Source organism: Triturus cristatus, chromosome 11 (genome assembly GCF_964204655.1).
Source record: "Triturus cristatus chromosome 11, aTriCri1.1, whole genome shotgun sequence".
NCBI classification, from domain to species: Eukaryota; Metazoa; Chordata; class Amphibia; order Caudata; family Salamandridae; genus Triturus; species Triturus cristatus.
In genome coordinates this window covers 113,398,153-113,413,924 of record NC_140594.1, presented here as the reverse complement: position 1 = coordinate 113,413,924, position 15,772 = coordinate 113,398,153, and positions in this window count along the sequence as shown.

The window sequence follows — 15,772 nt, the reverse complement described above, 5'->3', positions numbered from 1 at the left end:
TGAATCTGGAAGCCTGAATATCACAAAAGTGCCTGGCAATCAGGCCGTCGAGTGATGGATAAATGCCTCTCTCCTGAGTGCCTTCCATTGCCGGCCAGCACACATCCGCACACGCCCTCCATAATTCATCGAGAGCCCCATTCATATCGGCGCGAGACTTCATTTCAAAGCGGGCACTTCACTCCCAGCTCCGGCGGCTTAATCAAAGCACATCTGTTAATGAATTCCCCCTCCTACCGCCCCCTGGCGCCCTGGGCAGGCCCAAGACTGTCCACCTTCCCCCAGCTGTTACTTTATTGAACCTCTTCTGTTTATTTCACAAACACTCTCTACCGTGTTTATTTAGTGTATTAATTCGGATGTTTATATAGCGCGTTGAAGTCCCATAGGGTGAGAGTATACACTTGCAGCAACATAAAATGTGACTAGAATACATATTTAAAGAAATAGGCCTGAAAGCACTCGTTTGCTTTCACTTTCGGCCGTTTTGATGTGATCGCGATTACATTCACACACGCACATACCCTACCACGGTCAGTGAGTTTAGCAGAGTGCACTTCAACCAGCTTGCTACTGCATTTGCTCTTGCAGCTTTAAACAAGCATTTGCAATGCAATAGGTCTCGCAGTTACACGAGTTAAAGCTATTGGCATTGTAAATGACAATGCCAATAGGCATTGTTATTTGCAATGTCAATAGCTCAAACTCGCGTAAATGCGAGACCTAATGCATTGCAAATGCTTGTTTTTCTTATGAACGTGTGCGGGGGCAATGCAGCCAGGGTGTGTGCGAGGGAAGAAGCAACGTAGACAATTGGAGGGTGAGGTAGGGAGGAAATAAGCAACACTGAGAAAGGTGGGGGAGATCAAGAAGCAACACGGACAAGGGGTAGGGGAGGTAAGGGAAGAAGTAACAAGGGTGGGAAGGGCAGAATAAAGGAAATAGTACTGGAATCTCAGCGAGCAGTGGATGGACAGTGGAAGGACACTAATCAACCTAAATTAATCTGTACTTAATCCATGCTCCAAATGAGAGAACAGAAAGTGACACTGGCAAGCGCTGGCCAATACGGAGGCAGCCGATATGAGTGACAATGAAGTCAATGGATGGTAAGCAATGTGTGGGCTCCAAGGTGCTTGCAGTAAACAATACGTCTTGCAGTAACAGCATATGCGCTGGCGGCAGGCGAGACCTAAAAATGAGTACCAGCACAAATTAAGCACTGCTGCCGGCTTTAAATGCCCTGCTTTGTTTAGAGAGATCTAGAGCCTGCAGAGAGACCTGCTGTGGGATGGGAAACCCCGCATCGCACTAGTCAAACTTAACCTAAGCTGGTATGATGGAGGGATTGGTCTTCCGGACCTTAAAAAATATTATTGGGTGGCCCACCTGGCTGGCATCAACCACGGAACTTACCGTCATGCGGATGAACCGGGCTATGCCATGGATAGATGGCTGCTACCTGGAGGGAACTACAATAGGGCACTATATTCTAAACCCCGGCGACGTCCCCTGACAGGGCCAACTAAACACTCAGTTCAAATCAGGCATGTCGCGACTAGAGGCCTGGGGTGCGGGCAGAAAATTACACTGGCTACTCCCCTATGGGACACGGTGGCAGTAGGCAACTTTTGGACATCGAAGGGGTTCAATAATGATAATCGAGATCTCCAAATAGGGGACCTATGGGTGAAGGGTGAAATTAAACCGTTTCACTCCCTACAACAAGAATACGACTTAGCCAATTCAGAATACTTCCGATACCTGCAGGTGCGTCATGCACTACAGACACAACTTCAGAAGTGATTCCCCCCCCCCCCTCCCCCCCAGAAGCCTCACCTCTTGAAGATAGACTGCTAGACGGCTATCTACCAATGAAGGCTATATCGCTGACGTATAAAACACTGATCAATAATACTGCGGACCCTCTCCAACAGACAAGAGAAAAGTGGGAAAGAGGCAGTTTAGAGCTAGATTATGAGGAGTGGCGGGACGCAGTTGCCTCCCCAACAGAAGTGGCCATCTCAGCCAGGCTACGACTCGTCCAACTTAAAATCCTGCATAGGGTGTACATTACAGGGCCCTGTCTAGTGCGACTGGGTAGGGCAGAGAAGGGGGACTGCAAGAGGAAATGCGGTCGGTAGGGAACCTTCATGCACATATTGTGGGAATGGGACCACATTCAGCAATACTGGCGCAAAATACATGACATCCTGAGTGAAGTACTCACACTCACCATTCATCCGTGAGCAAAGAGATGTCTTTTGAATGTGTGGGAGCCCACAGACCTGAACAGTGAACACATACTCTAGGTAACACTGGGGCTGATTATAGCAAAGAGAAACATCGCACAGCTATGGGGGGCTGCACACTCGCCCACAATAGAGGCCTTGAAGGCAGACATGAATTGATGCATGTTCCGGGAAAAGACAGTGTACGTGGCTCCCGGATGCCCCCGAAAATGGTCCTCCATTTCGAATGCATGGAATGTCTATCGAGGGAATGTCTGTACCCCCCGAGTGCTCTACATGATGACCCTCCTTCGCCGTGAATGATAGAATGACTCAAGAACAGTGACTCAGGAACTGGTTAAACTGTGATTACCATGTACTTTGAATTACTTCCTCATTGATGTAATCTGTGTTGTTGATTCTATATGTTCAATAAAAAGAAGTATAAAAAAAAATGCCCTGCTTTCTGCTTTCATTGCATTGCTCCCAGTTCATCGCTTACAGAGTTGGAGAAATCTTCACACATTTTCTACGCAAACATTAATATGGATATTCTAGCAGTATATGCAGATTTTAACATCAAATCACTAACATATGTGGCTAAAATATTGTCTCCCGCATTATTATGAAGGTAAGTATATACAGGTAAGTATTGAGTTATGATTCTCAACTCAACATACATGTACACTGATGATGCATATATCTTCAAGGTACATAGAAGTGCAGTTAAGGATTGCAAATACGTGCCTTCACGATTCAGCAGTAGTTAATATTTGGGCCATGATATTTTAGCCCATTGATGTTTTTCTGCTCCATATTCTGATATAGAATCAGGACCACTGGAATTATATGATTCTGCAGCCACCGCTTTTTTTCACATAAATATGGTTTTGCCACATTTGCCAAAAAATCCATCATCTGCTGCATAATCTGCAGATTTTAGCAATAACAATTGTTTCTAGCTCAAACGGATCAAAAGTGACTAAAAACGTGGCGACATGTCTCTGCGAGCAGTGGAAGGCCCTTCGCAAAGGTTAACTGCTCATCTTTTGGATGTTTATTTCCGTATTTGGTTGTTAAATTGGTACAAATGAGGTGAAATCTTTGCTCAGACAGCAGTGCCATGTGAAAAATGTACAAAATAATTAAGGAATAATATCAAAATATGTGCCGCAATATGCTGCATAATTAGCATTTTCTTTCTGCAAAATTTTGTAAACCTTGCAGCATAATTTGGTGCTCACCTGCCGCATAATTCCAGTGGCCCTGAATATAATTGAAAGAAGCAGTCTGCTGTTGCCTCTGTGGGGCTGGCCTTATATATTCAGCATGACAAGAACCAACTCTCATTTTGGAAGACGTGTTTAAGCCATGCGGTAGGATGAAACATTAGCCTATTATTTCCTAAATAGTTTTTCAAAAGACAATTCTTACCTCCCATGTGTCTGGAAGCCACATGCTGGGAAGCGGGTGGAGAGCTGTGTAGACCATGCAGTGGGGGAGTAATGGCTGCATCTGTGTGTGTGTATGGGTGGGCTATTGTGCTAGTACCTTGAAAGTCCTTTTGGTGTACATGTCAAATTCTCTTGTTAACTGTGGGGCATATTTTTGACTCCGATGATGTCGTTTCTTTTTTTTTTTTTTTTAATTTATTTCTTTATTATCAAATTGCTTGAACTGACATACATCGTAGTACGCCTACAACCCTGAGGCCGGCTGTTATACCACATCACGCCACATCAGCCCAACAGCTTATCCCACATCCTGGAGGCCGGGCATCGCTGCACCCCAAGTTAGTCCCGTTGTGAGGTCGTACAGTATGATAGCAGTATGTCTCAGCCCGTGTACACTTCCCCACCGGGGAACAACAGTTTTTACTACTAATTTAATCAAACTCCCCCAACACCCTCCCCTTCCCCCCCACCCCCCCCAACATTTAGGCGTCCGAACAGATCTTCTCCAATAATGCCAATCCCGGTGTTTACCAGCTTAAGCGGTCTACCCGTACTCCACCCTATGCTGCCTGCCAGTCCCAGGTCACCCCTACATCATTATCTCCAATCTCCCCGCCCCGCACGTCCCACTGCCCCCAGCTAGCAAGTGCATTTCCTGGCTATCTGCTCACAAGTCGGCTCTCCCGTTGACCAACGTTCACCCCCCAGGTAACCTACTGCACTACCGCCCCCTGTTCCCCCTCGACTCCCGACTCCGTGCCCCTCTCCGATGGTCCCTCCTTTCCCCTGAGACGTTCTGTGTATAATCCCCAGAAATTTTTCGGTCGACTACGCGGCGGGAGCAGCTCACTAAATACCTCAGTCTTCATGCAGCAATACAACACGTCCCGGGCCCACTGTGCTGCTGTGGGCAATGGCCCCCTCATCCAACACATTGCCACCCGTCTCTTAGCCATCAGCAGCCCCATGTCGACCATCTTGCGCACGGCTCTAGGCAGCCTCTTCGAATAGCCCAGCAGAGCTACTGCCGGATCCGGGGTAATAGCTAGTTCCATCAGTTCCCCCAGTTTGTGGAAAATTGCGAGCCAGAACCTATAGACCTCCGGGCATTCCCAAGCCAAATGGATAAAGTCTGCCGTGGCGTGTCCGCATCGCTCACACGCAGCCTCATCTCGCAGACCATAACGGTGTAGTCTGGCCGGCGTATAATATACTCTATTTATGTACTTAAAATGAAGTAACCTGTGCCTCCCATGTAGCGATATCCTACGCGTGCCAGCGCAGCAATACAGCCCACATGGCGTCGTCTATCACCATCCCCAGGTCCTGTTGCCAGGCCAGCCGTGCCTTGGGGTACCAATGTATGCGTTGCTCCATAGTTATCTTATAGAGTCTAGATATTAGCCTGCAAGGGCTTTTGTTCTTGATGATATGCGTTAATTCCGGCACCTCCGGGGGCTCCGCCATATCGTCCCCCAGTTGCCGCCGCAACGCCCCCCTCACTCTATGAAATTGGAAACGCTGCAGCGCCGACGGGGCGTCCGCCCCTGCAGCCACCTCATCCCACATTATCACTGTGTCATCCACAAACAGGTCTCCCATCACGTGCAGGCCGAGTTCCTGCATGGCCCGCACCACGCCCTTATCCCGGCAGGGAGGCAGCCATCGCGCCCATTCCACTGGCATTGCCGGGGAATACAATAATGCCCCCGCCGTGTTCCGTAGTATACTATCCCAAGCGTGCCTCGTGGAGTTCAGGGAGTCCAAATAACCTGTGCGTCGGTCAGGTGTTTCCAAGAGAATCGCTGGCAACGGGAGGGGGTCCGCAAACAACCTCTCCAGTATAAGATACGGTACCGATTCCTCCCCGTGAATCCAGCTGTGTGCATGCGCACCCTGAGCCACCCGATAGTACAGTTCCATATCCGGCGCACCAAGTCCTCCCATATGGTACGGCAATGTGAGCACCTGCCAGCTGACTCGAGCCTGTTTGCCCGCCCATGCCAACTTCAAAAGAGACCTACGTAGCCTATCAAAAAATACCCGTGGCAACACCATGGGGATATTAATGAACAGGAAAAGGAAGCGAGGTAGCACGACCATTTTCATAATGGATATCCTGCCAACCAAGGAGTGTTTGCACGCCAAAATAATTTAAAAGAGTACACGATTTCAAGTTTTGGAGTACGCCGGTGTGCATCTCACTACTTTATTCATGTTTACTGACACCGTCCGCTTGTGAGTTTGCACCCTGAGTTAATTTGTATGGGGACAAGGACGAAAGTATCTTGGGCATTGGAAAATTAGACATTGAACGCAGGAGTGTGCTTTTGGCCACGATGAACTGCTACTAGAAAACAACGAAATATCCACAGGATTGTGTTATCAACGAAGTATTAACTGTTTAAGAAATTGTATTGCATTATGACATGTCTTTTTAAATTGATTAGTTAACAGACGTTACGAAAATATAAGACCTTGTTGGTTTGAAACACAGGCTGGAATAGCGAGATAGAGACCCTGGGTGGTGATGGGAAATGTAGTACAATCATTGCATCATGAGTGATGGCTTGAGGCGCTGGGTAACGCTAGTCTGTCATTAGTGTCTGGTGGACTCGCAGTGTGGTGAACAAATGATTAAGCACCTGCGCGTAATTAGGGAGGTGAGATTTAAATCGCACGAGTGGCCAGCATTTGACTCCGTTGAATAATCAAGAATATCGGCTTAGTGGCGCGTTTTGGAAGCATGCAGAGGAGCTTGGCTGTTTGAATGAGTTTGCTGTTTTTTAAACACAAAATTATCTTTCAAGTGTCACGGTAAGCGTTGGCTCACGCGTTTTAGTGTAATGTTAGTTTAAGTTTAAGGGATAATTGCGGAAGGTTGAGGAATGAAATACTGCTGATATTTCATTGTAGCCACAGGGGTACTACTCACAGCCACGAGGGTGTTAGATATATACACGCAATGGGGTGCGTAAATGGGCAGGTCTACATTGCAATGATAACAATGTTTTGATGTACAATTTTGTTTCGTTGTATTATTTAGTAAACAAGTTGGTATCAGTTATTTATATATGTAATTTTGCATTTTAGATACCCCTGACGAAGGGATCCTATTCCCGAAATGCATTGGGTGTTTTTAATAAAGTGGCATTTGGACATCAGAACGCCTCCTATGTTCCTTTGGAATGAATAAAATGGATTGAATGGAAAAATGAAAAGAAGAATACGGAGTAAATTAAGGATAAATTGTTAAGTAAAGAATAAGAGCATTTGATTGATTGGATTCATTTCAGTATATGGCTGTGCATATTGAAGTAGCACCGAAGGAGGTGTTAAAAGTGTTCTGTTATGTTGTGTCGCGCAACTGGGCGGAGCGCGAATCATGTTTGCACGCCAAAATAATTTAAAAGAGTACACGATTTCAAGTTTTGGAGTACGCCGGTGTGCATCTCACTACTTTATTCATGTCAAGGCCAATCCACATCTCCACGTCGCCCTCAAGTTTATCTATAGCCCTGCCATAATTTTCCCTCATCAATATCTCAGGGTCCGTGTGGAGCCGTATACCCAAATATCTGACCGCTTCATCCGACCATTGTAACAGGTACTCCAACTCAAAAGGGGTCGTGGAGGGGGTCATCGGGAAGGCAATGGACTTATTCCAATTCACCTGCAGGCCCGAGAGGGCACCGAAGTGCACCACTTCTCGCAGCACCGAAGCTAAATTACTCTCCGGGTCGCGCACGTACAGCAGGGTGTCATCTGCATACGTTGAAACTATTATTTTGTAGGTGGGGAAATTCACCCCCCTCAGGCCATGGTATTCACGCAAAGCACAGGCTAACGGTTCGGCCACCAGAGCGTATAGTATCGGTGACAGCGGGCAGCCCTGACGCGTTCCCCTGGAGATGTGAATAGCCTCCGTAACGCGTCCCCCTAGTCGTATCCGTGCGCTTGGCGCCGTGTACAGGACCCCCACCATGCGCAGGAGCACCGAGCCCAGGCCCATTTTAGTCAACACCTGACTCATGAAAAGCCATTCAACTGAATCGAACGCCTTCTCCATGTCTAGGAATACCGCAAGTGCTCTAGTGTCCCTGCGGACATGCTGCATGGTGCCGAACACCGTTCGAAGATTATAGGTTAAATTCCTACCTGGCATGAAGCCCGCCTGCTCCGGAGCCACAAGCTTCGGTGTCAGCAGCGCAAGGCGTGTAGCCAATATTTTCGCATAGATCTTAGTGTCGACATTCAGTAATGACAGTGGCCTATAGGAGCCACACTCCTCCGGGGGCTTCCCAGGCTTAGGGATGGCGACCAATAGTGCCTCGCTCATGGATTTTGGCATGTGTCCCGTGTCGCACATGTCATCAAACAGCTGCGAAAGATGTGGAAGGAGAATATCCGCATAGTTTTTATAGAAGGCTGCCGTAAAGCCGTCAGCCCCGGGTGCACTGTTCGCACGCATGCCCGCCAGAGCTTCAAGGATTTCATCCCGCTGTATGGGGAGAGCCAGAAATTCCCTACGGGCATTGGAAAGAAGGGGCACTTTAATGTGGTCCAAGTATTCCTGAATTTCTTCATCCATCCCGACTGCCGAGAAGCATATACTGCCGCATAGTATGCCCTAAAGCAGGCTGCGATCTCCGCCTCCCCCGTCAGCATCTCCCCAGCTTCCGAGCGGACCGCAGTTACGTTAGCTTTACTCCTTCTCGCCTTGAGTAAATTCGCTAAGACCGAGCCCGGCCTCTCCCCCTCTCCATAAACCCTAGCCGTAGCATACTTCCCCAAATGTTTGACCTCCGCGTCCGCGGCTTCGTGATACTCCTCCAATAGAGTCTTCAATTCCTCAGTAGCCACGCCTCCCTCACCCCCCAACTGTCTAGCCTCTACCTCCCCCAGCCAACGCTCCAGAGTCGCCAGTCTCCTGCGGATATCGCGCAACACCCCTGAATGCTTAGCCATAGCCACCCCTCTAATGTAGACTTTGAACGTTTCCCAGACCGTCTGGAAGCTGTCAACTGAACCCACGTTAGTATCGAAAAAGGTGGTTATAGCTGCCGCCAATTCCTCCTTAAATAGGGGGTCCAGTAGAGAGTAGGGGGGAAACCGCCACGTGAACGGTGGTATAGCTTTCCTAGTCGTGTCTATAGTCAGTAAAATAGGGGAATGGTCGGACAAAGTCCGCGGCAGCACCTGGCACAGGCCGACGCGCGGGATAAGCATCGACGACGCAAGCCAGTAATCTATGCGGGTGTGCAGATTATGGTAGGCTGAGTAGTGCGTGAAGCCCCCCACCGCATGGTGAAGCGTCCGCCATACATCTGAAAGCGCCATGCGAATCATTGTCCTGCGCAACATCATGGCAGCGGCCGCGGGCACCCTAGTCGGCCCCCCGACCTGTCCAAGCGCGGGTCCATAACCACATTGAGATCACCTCCCCACAGAATCTGCAAATCTCCGCAGTCCCTCACCGTGTTGGCCAGTTTACTATAGAAGTCAGGACAATCAAAATTAGGGCCGTAGACATTAACTAACAGTAGGTCTAGTCCCATGCCCTGGCAGCGTGAGATCACATACCTACCCCCTCCATCTGCGACAAGTATCTGCCCTGCAAGGTCGGACTTTGGGTTTAACCAGGTGAGGACCCCTCTAGCGTGTATTGTGAACCCAGCCGCATGCACGTTTCCTCTAAGCCCCCAGGTTCGTAACATGGGACTGTGGTTCGGTAGGTGCGTCTCCTGCAGGAAGGCTACATCTACGTTGTGTCTGCTTAGGTATTGCAGGACTTTGCGCATTTTACGATGATCGTTCAATCCTCTGACATTCCAAGTCAAGACTCGTAGAGGGCTGGGTGACCCTAGCGGGACAGTAGTTCTAACCTTGGGCATCATAGTTACGATTAAGTGGCTTCGATCTTATAGTGTGTAAGGAGTCTCCAGGCATCCGCCCTGTCCCCTCTCCTATCCGTCGGACTAACCTCTGAACAACCAACCAAACCCCCGTCCCCTCCCCCCTCCCACAGCTCACCTCCCCCAACTCAGCCACGCTGGATCTCATTTAGAGATGACCCCCACCTCCCTCTGCCCACCCTTGAAACAAAAATCCCCGCAAAAGATGTGTAATGCACTCGGAGGCGGAGGTAGCTCCGTACAAAGGAATAAATACAAAATACGCTCAATACCGAGCCCTCCCCTCCGCACACAGAGCAAAAGCACTTTCCCCCACCGCGAAGGGAGACATGAGCAAGTATCCGCTTCCCTGCACCTTTGGCTACCAAAACGCAGAGTCCCAGTGTCCTTCGCAATCCCTCCGCCAGTGCCACAGTGTACCGGGTCGCAGCCCCGCCCGCAGGATCTACCCCGCTAAATCGGCACTGTTTACGCAGGGCACCACCCAGCCACACCCAACGCACAGCAAACAGGGGGCCCCTGCATTCCCCCTAATGTTCCGGGCTATGTTGCGGCGCCCTAGAGTCCCTCTCACCAACTTGCCCCCAATGTATCACCTCCTCAGCATGCCGCATGCCCAGTACGCACCCATCACCTACGTATGTTAGTCCTGCTGCTCCAAGGCGCTCCCAGCCTCCTCCTCCCCTGAGTGCCGCGCAGGGCTGCTTCTCTTCTCCCTGCTCCAGTCCTTCAGTGCCCTCTGTAAGGCCTTGGGATCAAGGACGATGTGAGACTTCCCCTGCCGGTTAACACGCAATTTTGCGGGGTAGAGCATCGCATAGTCCAGGCCCTGCTCACGCAGTTGTTTTTTAATCGCGACGAACTGCCGCCTGGCTTCCTGGACCTTCGCAGTAAAGTCCGGGTACAGCGAGATGGAGGACCCCTCATACTGGAGTGGCTGCTTTTCCCTCGCCACCCGGAGCGCGGCATCTCTGTCCCTGTAGTTCAACAGCTTGGTGATGATCGGCCGCGGCGGCGCCCCCGGCGCCGGCCTAGGTCCCAGGGATCTATGTGCTCTCTCCACCACAAACATAGTCGAGACGGTTTCCGGACCAAGCAGCTCCATCAACATTTTTTCCACAAACAACTCCATTTTGCCCGTAGGCGTTGTCTCCGGCAGGCCCGTGATGCGCAGATTACAGCATCGCGCACGGGCCTCCAGGTCCTCGGTTTTATCCTGCAGTACCTGCATGATACGCCCCAGTTGTTTGTGTTCAGTGTCGATCGAGGTCTGCGCGGCTTCCACCCCTGCCAGTCTCTCCTCAGTTTGATCCAGGTGCTCCGCTTGTTTATCGAGTCGCTCCCCCATGCGGTCCATGCGATAGGAGAGAGCATCGATCTTTGCCCACAGGGAGGTGATGCCCGACTGAAGGCCCTTCTTCATTGAAAGCAGCAGACCGCGGATGTCCTGGGCGTCGTCAGGGGGGGCAGTCGTGCCACCCGCTGCCCCCTCTCCCGCTTCCTGGGTCCTAGGGCGCCGCTGCTCAAACGAGAGCTTCGCCTGCGTTTTTTCTGACTTTCCCATCGTGTCACCACCCTTCCTCGGGCGCCGCCCGCCTAGCACACCACTGTGCCCCAGTGACCGAGAGCGTAACGATGGCGTTCTAAGCGCGTTATCCGGGAGCACCGCTGCTCAAATCGCGATCCTCAACCCGCGCGTCGCAGGCACCAGTATCTCCAGCTGCGGGGCGCCTCCCGCGTCACTTCTCCCAGCGCTGCTCCATCCACCCAAGGGCCCGGGCGGCCGCAGGACACAAGCAATCCACCGCAGGGGCACTCATACAAGCTCTGGCAAGCCAAGAAGAACCACGCTGGTAGGCGATCCCCAACACCGTCCCCAGCAGGCACTGCAGACTCTCATGCAGCTCCCTCGCCCAGCTGCTCCTCCTGTGCACCTTTTCCCCCAGCGGCCAACAGTGGACCCTTGCGCTCAGCGCACCAGCGTCTGTGCCCCACGGCCGGACCAGCCCCCAGCCGTCACACCGCCATCAAATCAGCCCCGCGGTATTGCAAAGCGTCTCAATCCAGCAGCGAGCCCCGCATGCCTCCCAGGGGCTGCCCCCGCCGCAGCGAAACACCCGGTGCAGCCCGCCGCGCATCCCAGTACTTGTCGGGGCCGCGATCACCCGGAGCAGCAGGGTTGGTCTACATTACAGGTTTACTCAAGCCGAACCTTGCTATAAGCTTATCCAACAATGAGGAAGAGTTAGCGTAAAAGCCTGCTGGAAGGAACTGAACAAAGACAGAAACATCTGCTGGATTTTCCAATAATATTTCGTCTTCTGCTGGGCTGTTGATATTTGTAAGGGACGTGATGAGGTGAGTATGGAAGGCCAGGCGAGCTCAGCTGTGAATTCGGATAGCACACCCTTTTGTAGGTCTGTGTCAACTTCAAGCACCGCATTAAGTAAGTAGCTGGAGTTTTCCATAACTGCTGTCCACTTCCTGAAGAGATTCTCGTGCAAGGATGTGGCCGTCGGCACCGCGACCGCTGTGCAGGACTAGCACTCCGCAGCCGCCTACCGCCGTCGTGCGTCTCACCCCCGACACCGCTACTGAAGTCGGTCCCAGGGGGTCACCGCTGCTGGCACCCTCCGCTCCACTGCCTCCTTCGCCGCAATCAGGCCGCCATATCGAGCCGCTGCCCAGACCTCAGTAATCAGAGCCTCCCGCTCTCCGCCGTGTCAGGGGGCTTCGCCACACCCCCCCGCGGTGGTACTCCAACGTGGCGGCCCCCCGCCGCAGCCGCGATCGCAGTTTAGGAGCCGCACTTCCAGCGCTCCGGCACCGCCAGTCTGCGGCGCCGCACGCAAAGTGACGTCACCGGACCTGCTCCGCGCCCAAGATTGGGGATCAAGAGCCTCCTCGTCTCCGCTTGCCGGTGCTGCTCATCAGGCGCCCAGCACTCCCCGCTCCTGCAAGGCTCGCCCCGTCTCAACTCCGCGTTGTTCGCCACTCGTGGCAGGTCAGTTACGTTCATTGAACACGGTGTGGGCAGGATAGATGCAGGATAAAGGCCTCTGTGTGCCGGAGCCCGAGGTTCAAGCCGCAATTCTCGTTGTGAGCCAAGCTCCGCCCCCAAAGACATTTTAATGCATGGGCCAAGTGGGCTCTGGCCCCGGGCCCCAGCCTTTCAGGGGGCCCCCTGACAGTCATCTCCATTCTCCAGACTTTTGCCTTAATTTTTTTTTTTTTGTTGAAACATTTTTTATTGTTTTCCAACACAACAATACAACAATCAACTCTCAATCCCCGCCCGTCCAGGAAATACCCCACATGTAACAGCATCCCCGACTCTCCCAAGGACGGCTCAACCTTCCCACCCGGTCCCTTACCCCTCCTCCCCCCTCCCTCTGTCAGTGTGCCCCCATCTTCTACCCCGGTCCCTCTTTCGATGTGTCTCCTCCCCCTGGTCAATACAATACAGGGGCCCAACCTCTCCCTAAACCAACAGGACCTTCCAGCTAGCCCAGCCCAAAGTGTTGGCGGTCAGGGCCCGCCGTCTCGCCTCTGCTGCTCCCCGCTCCCCACTACCACTTCCCCGTCAGACCCACTCCCCTCCGCCCCCGTCTCGGACATCAACCCCTGAAGTTCTACCACCAACGCTTCCCATGCCCGTGCCGTCGCTAGCGCTTTTTCGTCATCTCGCCGGAGGGCCAGTTGCACCCGGAGCGTGCCCTCAGCCCCTGCCCAACGCGCCAATGCTGATCTCCAGCGCAGGAAGTTAGGACCCCCCGGGATTTCCAGTGCAGAGTCAATTCCCTCTTGGCCATTATCAGCCCTAGATCATAAAATTTGCTAGTGACCTTCGTGCGGCGAGTGTGGGGGAACCAAAGCAGCAAGCAGGTCCCCATCTCCGGAGCAATGGAGCGATCCGTGACCTGGTTCAAGCAATCCACCACCGCTTCCCAGTAGTCACCCAACTGCATACAGGACCAAAACATGTGTCGAAAGTCCGCACCATCCACCCCGCACCGCGGGCACTGAGAGTGCGCTCCCCCGAAATATTGCAGTATCTTGGCCGGTGTCAGGTATGCTCTGTGTAACGTAAAAAACTGGACTAACTGGAACCTGGCATTCCTCGTTCCCTTCCAGGCCCTCCGCACCAGCGTGAACCACGTAGACTCAGGGATCTCTTTCCCTAGGTCCGCCTCCCACTTTTCCCTCAGGGCGCCCAGGGGGAGAAGGCTCTCCGTCGACAGCCGGCGATAAAGGCATGTGATGGCCTTAGCCGTCCCCGCCGCCATCACTACATATTGGCAACCCGCGGCAGTCGGCGGTTCCGACAGCCCCACGTTCCAATGCCTCTGGAGGCTCGCCACCAAGGCCGCATGAAGCAGGAAGTCTCCCCGCGGAAGCCCATAAGAGTCCTGCAAGTCTTGGAAAGGCAGCAGTACTCCCTCTCTAAATAAGTCCCCCACCATCTGTACCCCCAGTTCCTCCCAGACCGCTAATCCCGACCAATCTCCTCCATGCGGGAACGCCGTACACATCCCCAGGGGGATCTCCGGGGCATAGGGGTGAACTATGGCGGCCCTTCTCTGGCATCTGTTCCAGCATAACCGGAGGGTACGTTCCTCCAAGGTGAGCTGGGCGAGGTCCAACCTCTGGTGGAGGACTATAAAGGCCAGCACATGGCGCGGGATTAGTCTGCCCTGAGGGCCTTCCGGGCCCCTGTACTCCCTGGCCACCGCCTGCGTGAGCCACTGGAGCTGGGCCGCCAGATAGTACCACTCGAAATCCGGAGCCGCCAAGCCCCCCTCTGCCCGTGGCCGCCGCAAGGTGGTCAGCGCCACTCGACGCCTTCCCGAACCCCAAATGAAGCTCGTGGTTAATACCCGCAGCGTCGCAAAGAACGACGCCGGGATCCATATTGGAAGGGTGCGAAAATAGTAAAGGAGCCGCGGCAACGCCACCATTTTCAGCAGCGCCACCCTCCCAGCACACGAGAGCGGGAGCGTTTTCCAAAACCCCATGCTACCCCGTAGGCCTCGAAGCGCTCTACCCACATTCCCCTCCAGCAAATCAGTCTGGGTATGGTAAATGTTAACCCCCAGATAACGGAGACAGCTGCCTTCCCAGCGGATATGACCCAACGCCTGCGGGGGCTGTCCCCCTCGTGACAACGGGAACAAACACGTTTTACGCCAGTTGACCTTAAGCCCAGACAGCCGACCAAACTCCTCCAAGAGGGCAACCGCTCCCTCCAGTGCTCCCGCCGCATCCGCCAAGAACATCAACAGATCGTCTGCATAGAGGGAGATATAATGCGTATCCTCCCGCAGGGAAACTCCTACATACGCACCCCCTCGTCGGGCATGAGCTGCCAACGGTTCAATGGCCAGCGCAAACAGCAGGGGGGAGAGGGAACACCCCTGCCTTGTCCCCCTCCGGACATGGTAGGAGGCCGATATGGTGACCCCCGTCTTCACTCGGGCCGTAGCCTCGCTATAAAGCAACGTGGTCCAGCGCACAAAGTCCTCCCCCAGGCCGAACACCCGCAACACTCGGTATAAATAAGGCCATTCCACACCATCGAAGGCCTTTTCTATGTCGACCGACAGCGTGCAGGCCTCCGGGAAGACCTCCCGGTCCAGTTCCATCACTCGCATCAACCTTCGCACTGAAGTGGCAGTGCTGCGTCGAGGAATAAAGCCCGCCTGATCCGGGTGGATTAAGGCGGTCATATGACCCAAAAGGCGCAACGCCAGTATCTTACTCAATATTTTATAGTCCACCGTCAACATGGAGAGCGGCCGATACGCCGTGCGCGCGCCGGCCTCCCCTCCGGGCTTTAATAAGGGTATCACAATCGCCTCCCGAGCAGAGGCGGGCAAGCACCCACGCCGCCAGGCTTCGCTGTAGAGGGCCTGCAGCTGCGGGGCTAACAGATCCGGAAACGCCGCAAAGAACTCGACAGGCAACCCATCTGCCCCCGGGGTTTTCCGACGTGCCATGTGTCTAATCGCCGCACGAATCTCGCCCAGCGATATGGCACCGCCAAGATCTTTCCCAATCTCCGGGTCCAGTCGAGGAAGGCGGGCCTCCAGCAAGAAGTCCGCCAGGCCCTCAGGCTCCCCCTCCATGGTGCTATCGTATAGCCCAGCGTAGTATCCGGCAAACTGCTGATTTA